General features: G+C 34.3%; 1 pseudogene; it reads left to right on the forward strand.

Annotated features, from left to right (window-relative positions):
- The first annotated feature begins 6,759 nt into the window (after positions 1 to 6,759).
- The window catches only part of LOC105299412, a 4,672-nt pseudogene continuing 1,148 nt past the window's right edge, over positions 6,760 to 10,283 (forward strand).

Raw genomic sequence — 10,283 nt, forward strand, 5'->3', positions numbered from 1 at the left:
GGAGATATTACCCTGCCCAATTTCAAATTATATTATAAAGCAACAATAATCGAAATGGCATGGTATTGTCACAAAAACAGACACACACACAAATGCATCAGAATTGAGAGTCCAGATGTAAACCCCTGTTTATACGGGCAAATAATTTTCGATAAAGGAGCCAAAAACATACAATGGAGAAAGGAAAGCATCTTCAATAAATGAGGAAAACTGGAAAGCCACATGTAAAAGCATGAAACTAGACTGTTGTCTATCACTATATACTAAAATTAACTCATATTGGATAAAGGACCTGAATATAAGAACTGAAAAAATAAATTATATAGAAGAAAACATAGATACTATACTCATGGATCTTGTACTTAAAGAGGATTTTATGAATTTGACCCCAAAGTCAAGGAAAGTACATACAAAAATAAATGATTTGGACTCTATCAAATTAAAAAGCTACTGCATAGCAAAATAAACTGTCAGCAAGGTAAAGAGACAATCATCCAAATGGGAAAATATATTTGTGAGCTACGCCTCTGATAATATGCAAAGAACTCATACAACTCAATAAAAACAAAAAAAACATATGATCCAATCAAAAAATGGGAAGAGGACCTGAACAGACACTTCTCCCTGGAGGACATGCAAATGGCAAACAAATATATGAAAAGATGCTTAATATCATTAGCTATTAGAGAAATGCAAATCAAAACTATAATGAGATACCACCTCACACCTGTTAGAATGGCTATCATCAACAGGATATGTAATAACAAGTGTTGGAGAGGATATGGGGTAAAAAGAACCCTCATACACTTCTTGTGGGACTGCAAATTGGTACAGCCACTATTGAAAACAGCATGGAGGTTCCTCAAAAAACTAAGAATTGATCTACCATACGATCCAGCAATCCCTCTACTTGGTATTTAGCCAAAAAAATCTGAAATCATTCATCCAAAAAGATGTTTGCACACCGATGTTCACAGCAGCATTCTTCACGGTGGTCAGGACATGGAAGAAACCTAAGTACCCTACGATAGATGGTTGAATAAAGATGTAGTATATATATATATACAATGGAATATTACCCAGCTATAAGAAGAGATGAAATACTGCCATTTGCGACAACATGGATGGATCTTGAGATAATCATGCTAAGCAAAATAAGTCAGACAGAAAAAGTTGAAAAACACATGATATCACTCATGTGTGGGATATAAATCTAAAAGCAACAAACAAACATGTCAAACAAACAGAGACTCATGGACATGGACAGTAGACTAGTGGTTACCAGAGAGAAGTGGGGAGGACAGAAGTTGATGGGGTAAAAAGGGTCAAATATTTTGCAACAGAAGGAAATCTAACTCTGGGTGGTGAACACACAATGCAATATATACATACGACTTAATGTTGAATTGTACACTTAAAAATGATTGGATTTTGTTGATCAATGTCACCCCAATAATTTTTATATTAAAATAAATAAATAACAAATAAAGAATCCCTTTTACTATGTTCCCAAAAGACTGTCATCATATAACCCCTTCTTGAACATGCCAGTAACAGGCAGCTATCTGCTCCATAAAGCAATCCATTGATTTCATTTGGAGACTGTCCTAATTGTTAGCAGGATTTTCTTCATATTAAATGTAGATTGACCTCCTTGTCTTAACTCTCACATTCAGTTAGTGTTGTTCTCTGGACCTGAATAGAATGAGTTTCCACTCTAAACCACTTAACTATTTGAAAACAGCTATTATTACCCATTGATTCTTAAGGTGAAGGAAGACTTGCTTGAGAAATTTGTTTAAACTCACCATTATCACCCCTGTCCCTACCCAGATTCCAGGACACATACAGCATAATCTTTAGAAGGCAACAAACATCTGTTTGCTTGGAAAAATTTCCTACAACCAAAAAGTTAATGATGGGAAATTTCCCTTTTTATACATATACAAGCTAATAAGTGAAGAAGAAAACATAGAATATAATAATTTTTGCAACCCCTACCAGAAAAAAAAAGCTAATATTTATCAGTGGCTGCTAATATTAAAAAATAGTGACAATCAGAAATGAAGTGTCTCCTTATGGAAGAAATTAACACAGCCTATGAAGCATTCTTTCTAAAAAATTAAACCTAATCTGACCAGTCTCCAACTTCCAACTACTAATTCATAGGAAATACAAAAGTCAGAGGAAGAAACATGCATGATAAGAATTCCATCCACAGAATCTAAACTCTGGAAAAATCTATAGGACAAATGATCAATAAGTAACATGGATCCAAAAAGAGAAGGACAAATGGAATTAAAAGGTATATTAACCAATGGTATATTAACCATTAAAAGGTATATTAACCAATGTATGGACCTATATAGATTTATTTAGATTTATTCAAAAAAATTATAAAATAGTTTGTGAGAAAACTAGAGAAATTTGTGTAATAGATTGTTATTTAATGATGTTAAGAAATTATTGTAAATTTTTAGGTGCCTTAATGGTATCACAGTTATAGGGTTTTTTTAAAACTCTTGTCTTTTAAAGATACATAGCAACATATTTACATATGAAATGACATGATATCTGGAATTTCCTTCAAAATAATCCAGTCAGGAGGATAATAGATTAAACAAGATTGTCCATAAATTGATAACTGTGCAGCTGGGTGATAGGTATTTGGGAGATCATTATACTAATCTTGTTTTTGTATGTGTTTCAAATTACCCATGATAAGCAGTTTGGGGGGCTGGAAATTCCCTTGATTATCTACTACCAATACTTATCCCATAAGTCTTATTTCTTCCAGCAGAATGATTTTTAATTATTTAAGTGATTATTATTAATTAATCCATTCCTCCTGTGATATGAATTCTGGACTCTTAGCCATTGTAGTTACCCTCCTCTGGGCAAATCAAGTCCCCTTTGAACACAATCTCCCAAATGTGGTCTAAACACTACAGAGGGACTATTATTTCCCTTAATCAAAATACTATCATTCTATTGAAAACCTAGATTGCATTAGCTGACTTGTCATTCATATCATATGTTCAACTTATACTGAACTGACAGTCAACTAAAACCATCAAAGTCCTATTCATGTAAGATATAGTAATTCAGGTTCTCCATTTACACAATTGATTTTCATCTTAACTGCTAAATGTTATCTTTAGTTTCAGCCCACTTTCTGGCCTGTGGAATTAATAATGGTTGTATGAATACCAGTAAAGAACAGAAGCTCCTATTTATTATTTTCTGGGTGATCATTTGGTCTTCATGAGTTAGCAAAACGTAATTCACCTCAGGTCACACAACTAGTGTCAGAGTTAATTCAAGCCTTCAATCTTTCCAACTCCCAAACCCATGTTTTTATCCTTTCTGCTCTGGGGTGCCCTCTGCAATATTAAGTATTCTCCCTAATGTCATCTGCATACTTTATAAGGATGCCTTCTTGGAAATCTTTGATAAAAATTGTTTATCAGAACATAACCAAGAACAAAGCGTGGGGAATCGATAGAATAAACCACCTGGTACTAATTGAATAATCAATGTGACTTGTTTAGGATTAGTCAACCAATTACAAAACTTATTTAACTTTATTCTCACCCAGCCCATATATACCTATCTATTCTAAATGAATAACATGCTAAAGACTGCCAAATGTTAGCTGAAAACAAGAGACAGTTTCCTATCTATCAAACTAGCAACACGACAAAAAAATCAAATGAAGTTATTCCTAGAAGAAACCATCTGGTTCCTGGTGATTATCATTTTCTTTTCTTGGTGTGCATAAGACATTTATTTCACAATCTAGAATCTTGCCAGGAAAATATGCCTAGATTATAGCTCTGTATTGTCAGGAATCCATCTTTTTCTCTCTCTTAAATCACCACATATACCTATCTCCTGCCTCTAAAGTTTCAAAAATTACTGAAATGATTAAAGTCACATTTTCAGATTTCAATACCCTAAGATGTCATTTTTCTGACCCTGGAAACTTGTCCCCGCTGAGAGTTCGCAGGCTGGTTGATTTTAAATTACATGTGGTATTTATTTACAAGGAACAATTAATTATTGTAAATTCAGTTCATAATATGGGGCTTCAGAAAGCAGAAAGGAGTCAACGTCAACTGTAGTACAGAGGAAGAACTTTGTACATGGAAGTGAGATTAAGAATGTTGAGAAATGTGCAGAAGGTGTAAAATGAGAATTGATTGATTTCATTTTTCTGATTGCCATTTGTCCCCATCCTCTTAGTTCTTGCTCCAAATATAGATTTTTAAGCATTTTAATGTCCATAGATTCTTTAAATTTTTCATATAACAATTTTTGGCTTTACATGCTTTATTATTTTACCTTTCCCCCAAGGCAAACAGTGCCAAGGGCCTCTTCTAGAGATAAGAGTTTTGGGAATCAGGTGGAAATAGGTTGACCAGGCCAGTATGTAACTATGTAGTATATGTAGTATACCTCTGGAATAGAGGTAGTTCAGAAACTAAGGGCAAGGTCAAATTGGAAAATGCAAAGGAGTAGGACAAAAGCAAGAAATAATCCAAAATGAAGGGTGTGCAACCAGTGGCAGGCATGACCTTGAAAGCAGATTTGAGTGGCACAGACAGGAGAGAGGTGTTGAGAGAACAGTAAATATAAAAGGAAGAAAACCTATTATGTAAGCAAGAGAGAGCTTTTAGAGTCATCTTAAAATTGATTTGAACAATCCTCACACTATTCTTCAGGGTATAAATGATGTTTCTAACATTTAGTATCTTAAAATATTTACTTTAAACAAGAAGGAATGGTCATTTAGAAAATCTACTACCAAGAACAAATATGGATTTACTTGAATAATACACTCTGTTGCTCAAAATACCAAAATGAAACCTGTAGCTCAGTCAATCAGCATACATTTTCTGTAACATACAATGTGCAAGAAATAGAAATGCACCTTTAATAAGAAACAATATGATAGATATGATAAGGATGTTTAAGATACAATCCTGGCAAGCAGAGGCTTTATAATTCCATCATAAGATATGAATACTGAAGTATTTTAATAATTATATGAGGCTATATATAGAGTAAAATGAGTATGTTACAAGCATTCAGAGAAGGGAGAAAATTCAGAGTTGGAATAATTATATAAGTTCACAAACTCAGATCTTGAAGATTCTGATAAGAAAAAGAATAGAGAGCATTTCTCTGAAATCCTCACACGCAATGTGAGCACAAATGTCTCCTTCCAAATGTGCTAACTAACCAGATTGAATTCTGCACAATTGTTTCTTCATTTTGTACTCCAAAAACTGCTGTTTCCTTTTTGCTCCACAGCCAATATTGGGTGACATTGAATGAGTGGCTTCAAAGTTAAAGAAGGCCTTCAGGAACATTTTGTAAAGGAAGAAAATAACATGGTCACCCTGAAGCTCCGCAATGGTAATCACTACTAAATACAAATTTTCATCTGTCCTTTGGGTATCTCTTTCAACCTACAAGAAGGCAAACTTCCTAAGCTAAGGTTATAATAAAGCCCTTTTGTAGTGGACCACAAAAAAAAAAAAAAAAAAAAAGGAAAGGGCTACCTGACAGCTTAATATTTGCTTTTGTTTGCAAATCATAGAACAGCTGCTTTCTGGCTTGTTAATAAATTTCAGTGGGTGTCTCCTGCTTGTGCAGTCCATCAGCTTTTCTGGGAAAACACTGGAGTAAGTCATGTGGACAAGAGCCTGGAGTTATGTATGCTTTGCCATTTATTTCCTACATTACAGTTCATGGGGACAAAAGACGCCAAAAAGCCATGCAATTACTTTACTTCATTTTGGAGACTCTTTTGTCAATGGAACGTAGTAGAATTTTGTTTTAGTAATGGTTAAGACAACTTTCAGGTTCAGTTACTGTCATATTTAAGAATGAATAGGTAATAATTTAGGAACGAGAAGTGATATAGTATGATTTACAACTATTCTTAATTGACTTTTAAGTCAATAATGCAGTAGGCTGTCTTACCAAAGAGAACAGCAGAACACATTTTTAAACTAAAAGCAAATTGGAACAGGTCATAAAACTTGATAATCTATGAAAATTCCTTAGGGATTAATTTTAACCACTTGGATTTCTTCTAAAATAACCAGAATTTCTTTAAGTTCCAATGACAAGATTAAAAAAAAATGTGTGAATTCCCAGCTTTTGTACATGAATGACATATTATCATTATAATTTCTTAAAGCAACACCAAATAAATAAAGACATTTTGATCAAGTAAGATACCTAGTTGAACAGAAGCTTAGAAAAAGCTTAACTATATCAAAGGATAAAACAGAACCAAATCTGCTGTCTGTAATTTTTATTCATTCAAAGGTACTTTTAGAACTATTATGTGAGTTTTCTGAGATGAAAACATGCTTCTTCCCCACAAGAAACTTACAGCCTAGTCAGAGATAAAATATGAATAACTGTGATAAATATAAAAAAGAATAGAATGCTAAAACAGAAGTACAGGTGAAGTATTTTCTAAGTACAGAGAAAAAAACAAAAAATAAAATAAATGTGATGAGTACTTGCCCTGGACTAGGCCTGTGCTTGTTACTACTATACATATTAATTTAAATATTCCATGTGATCTAGGTATTATTTCCCACACTTTACAGATGAGAAACCTGATGCTCATGAGGGATGGATAACTTCCTCAAGGTCATCCAGCTAGTAAATGGCAGAGCTGCATTGTAAACACAGCAATGCTTTTACTCCAAAGCTTGCAATTATAGTATTTATACGATGTCAGGAGAAAAAGAATTCTCAGTGGCTGCTGAAGTACACAATGAAGTAAGCAATGTTTATATTTCCGAAAGGGTACATTTTGCAGGATAGTAATGTAAGAAAGGCAACCTGATCACATACAATCAGATGGTGATTACAACCAAAGTCTCATTAGAAAAGCAGCAAGAAGCCCCGAAGTGGTAATTCGGGTACCATTTTAATCTTATATTCAACAAATATTTGAGTACCTAATGAGTTCAGTTTTGAACATGTGAGATTAAGGTGCTTGAGAAACAGACAAATGGACTTGAAGGAAAGCCAGCTGGATTTGTAGATCTGTAGGTCATCTGAAATGTTTCAGTTGGAAATATTATTTTGGAGTGTGTACAGTATAATTGAGGTCAAAAGTAAGAATAGGTTATCTCCAGAGAGAATGTAGAATATAGAAAAGAGGGCCTGGAACCCATGTTTAAGGAATGCCACACTCTTCATTATTGTGTACTGTAAAACTACCTGTTTTTAAACTGTAGCAATGCTGAGGGAAGGGGATCAAAGAGGGCTTCATGCAGACATTGATCAGACATTGGTGCTGAGCTTTGAAGTATGAATATTATTTCTCTAGCTTGTGAAGGTAGATGGACAATTCACCCCTGAGGAAAGAGAATGAGCAAAGGCACAGCAGCATAGAATGAAATGGTATATTTGGAGAATAACAAGCGAATCTTTTATTGCAGCAGTGTTAAGGACTAGTGGAGGAAAAGGCCACAAAGATAACCCAAGACCAATTACAGGAAAATTTAATCTATAGGCAATGGAGATCTGTTTATGTTTTTAAGGAAAGTAATAGCCATATTCACATTCCAGGAAAAGAATTCTGATATCATTAATGAGGACTGACTTAAAATAAAACGGTAGTTTTTTATTTCTGTGAGACGGGATAACATCTCAAGATATTAAACTAATTTTTCTATAGTTTTGTATTTCTTTTGAATTCTCCTTCTCAATTCATGTAGTGCCTTTCACAGCCTTGGGGAACAGTAAAAGATTCAAATTATGGCTTTTGAATTTTAAAAACTTAAATTTGATTTACAGAAATCTGGGGTGTTACGCTTCCAAAGCCTCGATCCTGAAAAAGTTGAAACTTCAAGTTTATGCCACAAACAATATATCTGGAATGTGAGCCAGTTTTCCCACCCCAAACTAAAAATTCCACAATCTGGGGAAGCAAGTCAGAAGTGAAACAAGGCAGTGAGATAAGAATGGGTTCCCGAAAAATGGCTCTGAGCAATACTTTCCACTAGATGAAATTTGATGATTTAGGCATATGAAAACTCAGAAGAGTTTGGAGAATAGAAGAGTAGAAATGTTTTGTGTCCCCTTATGGGATGTCTGTCTTTCCATGTCCTATAACCCCAGCAAGAAATGGGAGCAGGAAATAGAGATGACTACATTCTGAGTCTAGAAACATACATTTCCAACAGCCTCAGAGTTCCCCATTGTTCTGCAAGACATGGGAAGGGCCACATGCTCTCCAGGGTTTCAGGAAGAACAAGAAAGTAACTAGACTAATGAGTCCTTGTGACAAGGATGAGAAGGACATAACAGTGATCTTTATGGACCAAGGCCAGGGTTCAGACAGGAATGGAGAGATAGCAACATGGATGATGACAGAGAAACAGATGATTCAACAAAAATTTAAAAAGAACTTAAATAATTAAGGAGAGACATTGGGACTCCGAGATGACTGAGGAAAACTTAAATTGTTGAGATTGTTCCTACAATCCAGCTACCAGGTCCAGAAATCAGAATTTAAGTTCAGACATAGAGACAAAAATGACATTAACTATTCACCAAAGTTATATAAACTGAGAACTTTTACTCACTACAACTTTATTTCCAATATCCAAACCAGGGCCAGGGAATTAAACATGCTCAAAAGATTTTTGCAATTATATAAGATCTGTATTTTAAAAATACAGCAATGCAGAAAAAAAGAAATAGCAACGAACCATAATTCCCTTATTCACATATAATCACTATTAACATTTTGGTATACTTCATTCTAGTCCATTATTTTCCATTGAACATATACAATACGAAATATTTTGCATTTAACATTATATTGTCAACATCTTCCTATGGTATTAGTTATTTCATAAAATACCACTTGAATGACCAATAGTATTTACCACATGAATACAGATAAATTTATTTTATCACATCCTACTAGTAAACATTTAGATTGACTCTTGTTTCGTAAATACAAATATAATTTTTCAATTAATATCTTTATAAGTAAATATCTGTGGCCACTGTGATCAGCATCTTTGGATAAATTTTTAGAAGTAAAAAGTCAATCTTGGTTCAAGATTGCAGGTTGACAAAATTTTTAACTCAAAATGGATTAAGGACCTGAATATAAGACCAGAATCAAAATGCATAGAAGAAAACTTAAGAACTAAACTCAAGGACCTTGGACTTAAAGAGGATTTTATGAATTTGAACTCAAAGGCAAGGGAAGGAAAAGATAAAATAAATGAATGAGACTACATCAAACTAAAAAGCTTCTGCTCAGCAAAAGAAAGCGTCAACAAGGTAAAGAGACAACCATCCAAATGGGAAAATATATTTTCAAGCAACACCTCCGATAAGGGCCTAATATCTAAAATATACAAAGAACTCACATGACGCAATAACAACAAAAAAATAAACAATCCAATCAAAAAATGGGCAGAGGACCTGAACAGACACTTCTCCTTAGAGAACATTCAAATGGCCAACGAATATATGAAAAGATGCTCAATATTGCTAGCTATTAGAGAAATGCAAATCAAAACCACAATGAGATACCATCTCACACCTGTTAGAATAGCTATAATCAACAGACAAGTAATAACAAATGTTGGAGAGGATGCAGAGAAAAAAGAACCCTCATACACTGCTAGTGGGACTGCAAATTGGTACAGCCACTATGGAAAACAGTATGGAGGTTCCTCAAAAAAGTAAGAATTGATCTACCATATGACCCAGCAATCCCTCTACTGGGTATTTATTCCAAAGACTTGCAAACACATATCTGAAAAGATATTTTCACACTGATGTTCATAGCAGCACTATTCACAGTGCCCAGGACATGGAAGCAACTGAAGTGTCTTACAATAAGTGATTGGCTAAAGAAGCTGTGGTCCATATATACAGTATCGTATTGCTCAGCTATAAGAAGAGATGAAATACTGCCATTTGCTACAGTATGGATGGACCTCGAGATAATCATGCTAAGCAAAATAAGCCAGACTGAAAAAGTTGAAAATTACATGATATCACTTATATGTGGGATATAAATCTAAAAGCAACAAATGAACAGGACAAAGAGACTCAGGGACATGAACAATGGACTAGTGGTTACTAGAGGGTAGGGAGTCGGGGAGGTGAGAAGAGGTAGACAAGGTAAAGGGGATCAAATATATGGTAGCTGAAGAAAACTGGTCTCTGGATGGTAATCACACAATAGAATATATAGATGTCAAATTATAATGTACACC

This window comes from Pteropus vampyrus, unplaced genomic scaffold (genome assembly GCF_000151845.1).
Source record: "Pteropus vampyrus isolate Shadow unplaced genomic scaffold, Pvam_2.0 Scaffold184, whole genome shotgun sequence".
NCBI lineage: Eukaryota > Metazoa > Chordata > Mammalia > Chiroptera > Pteropodidae > Pteropus > Pteropus vampyrus.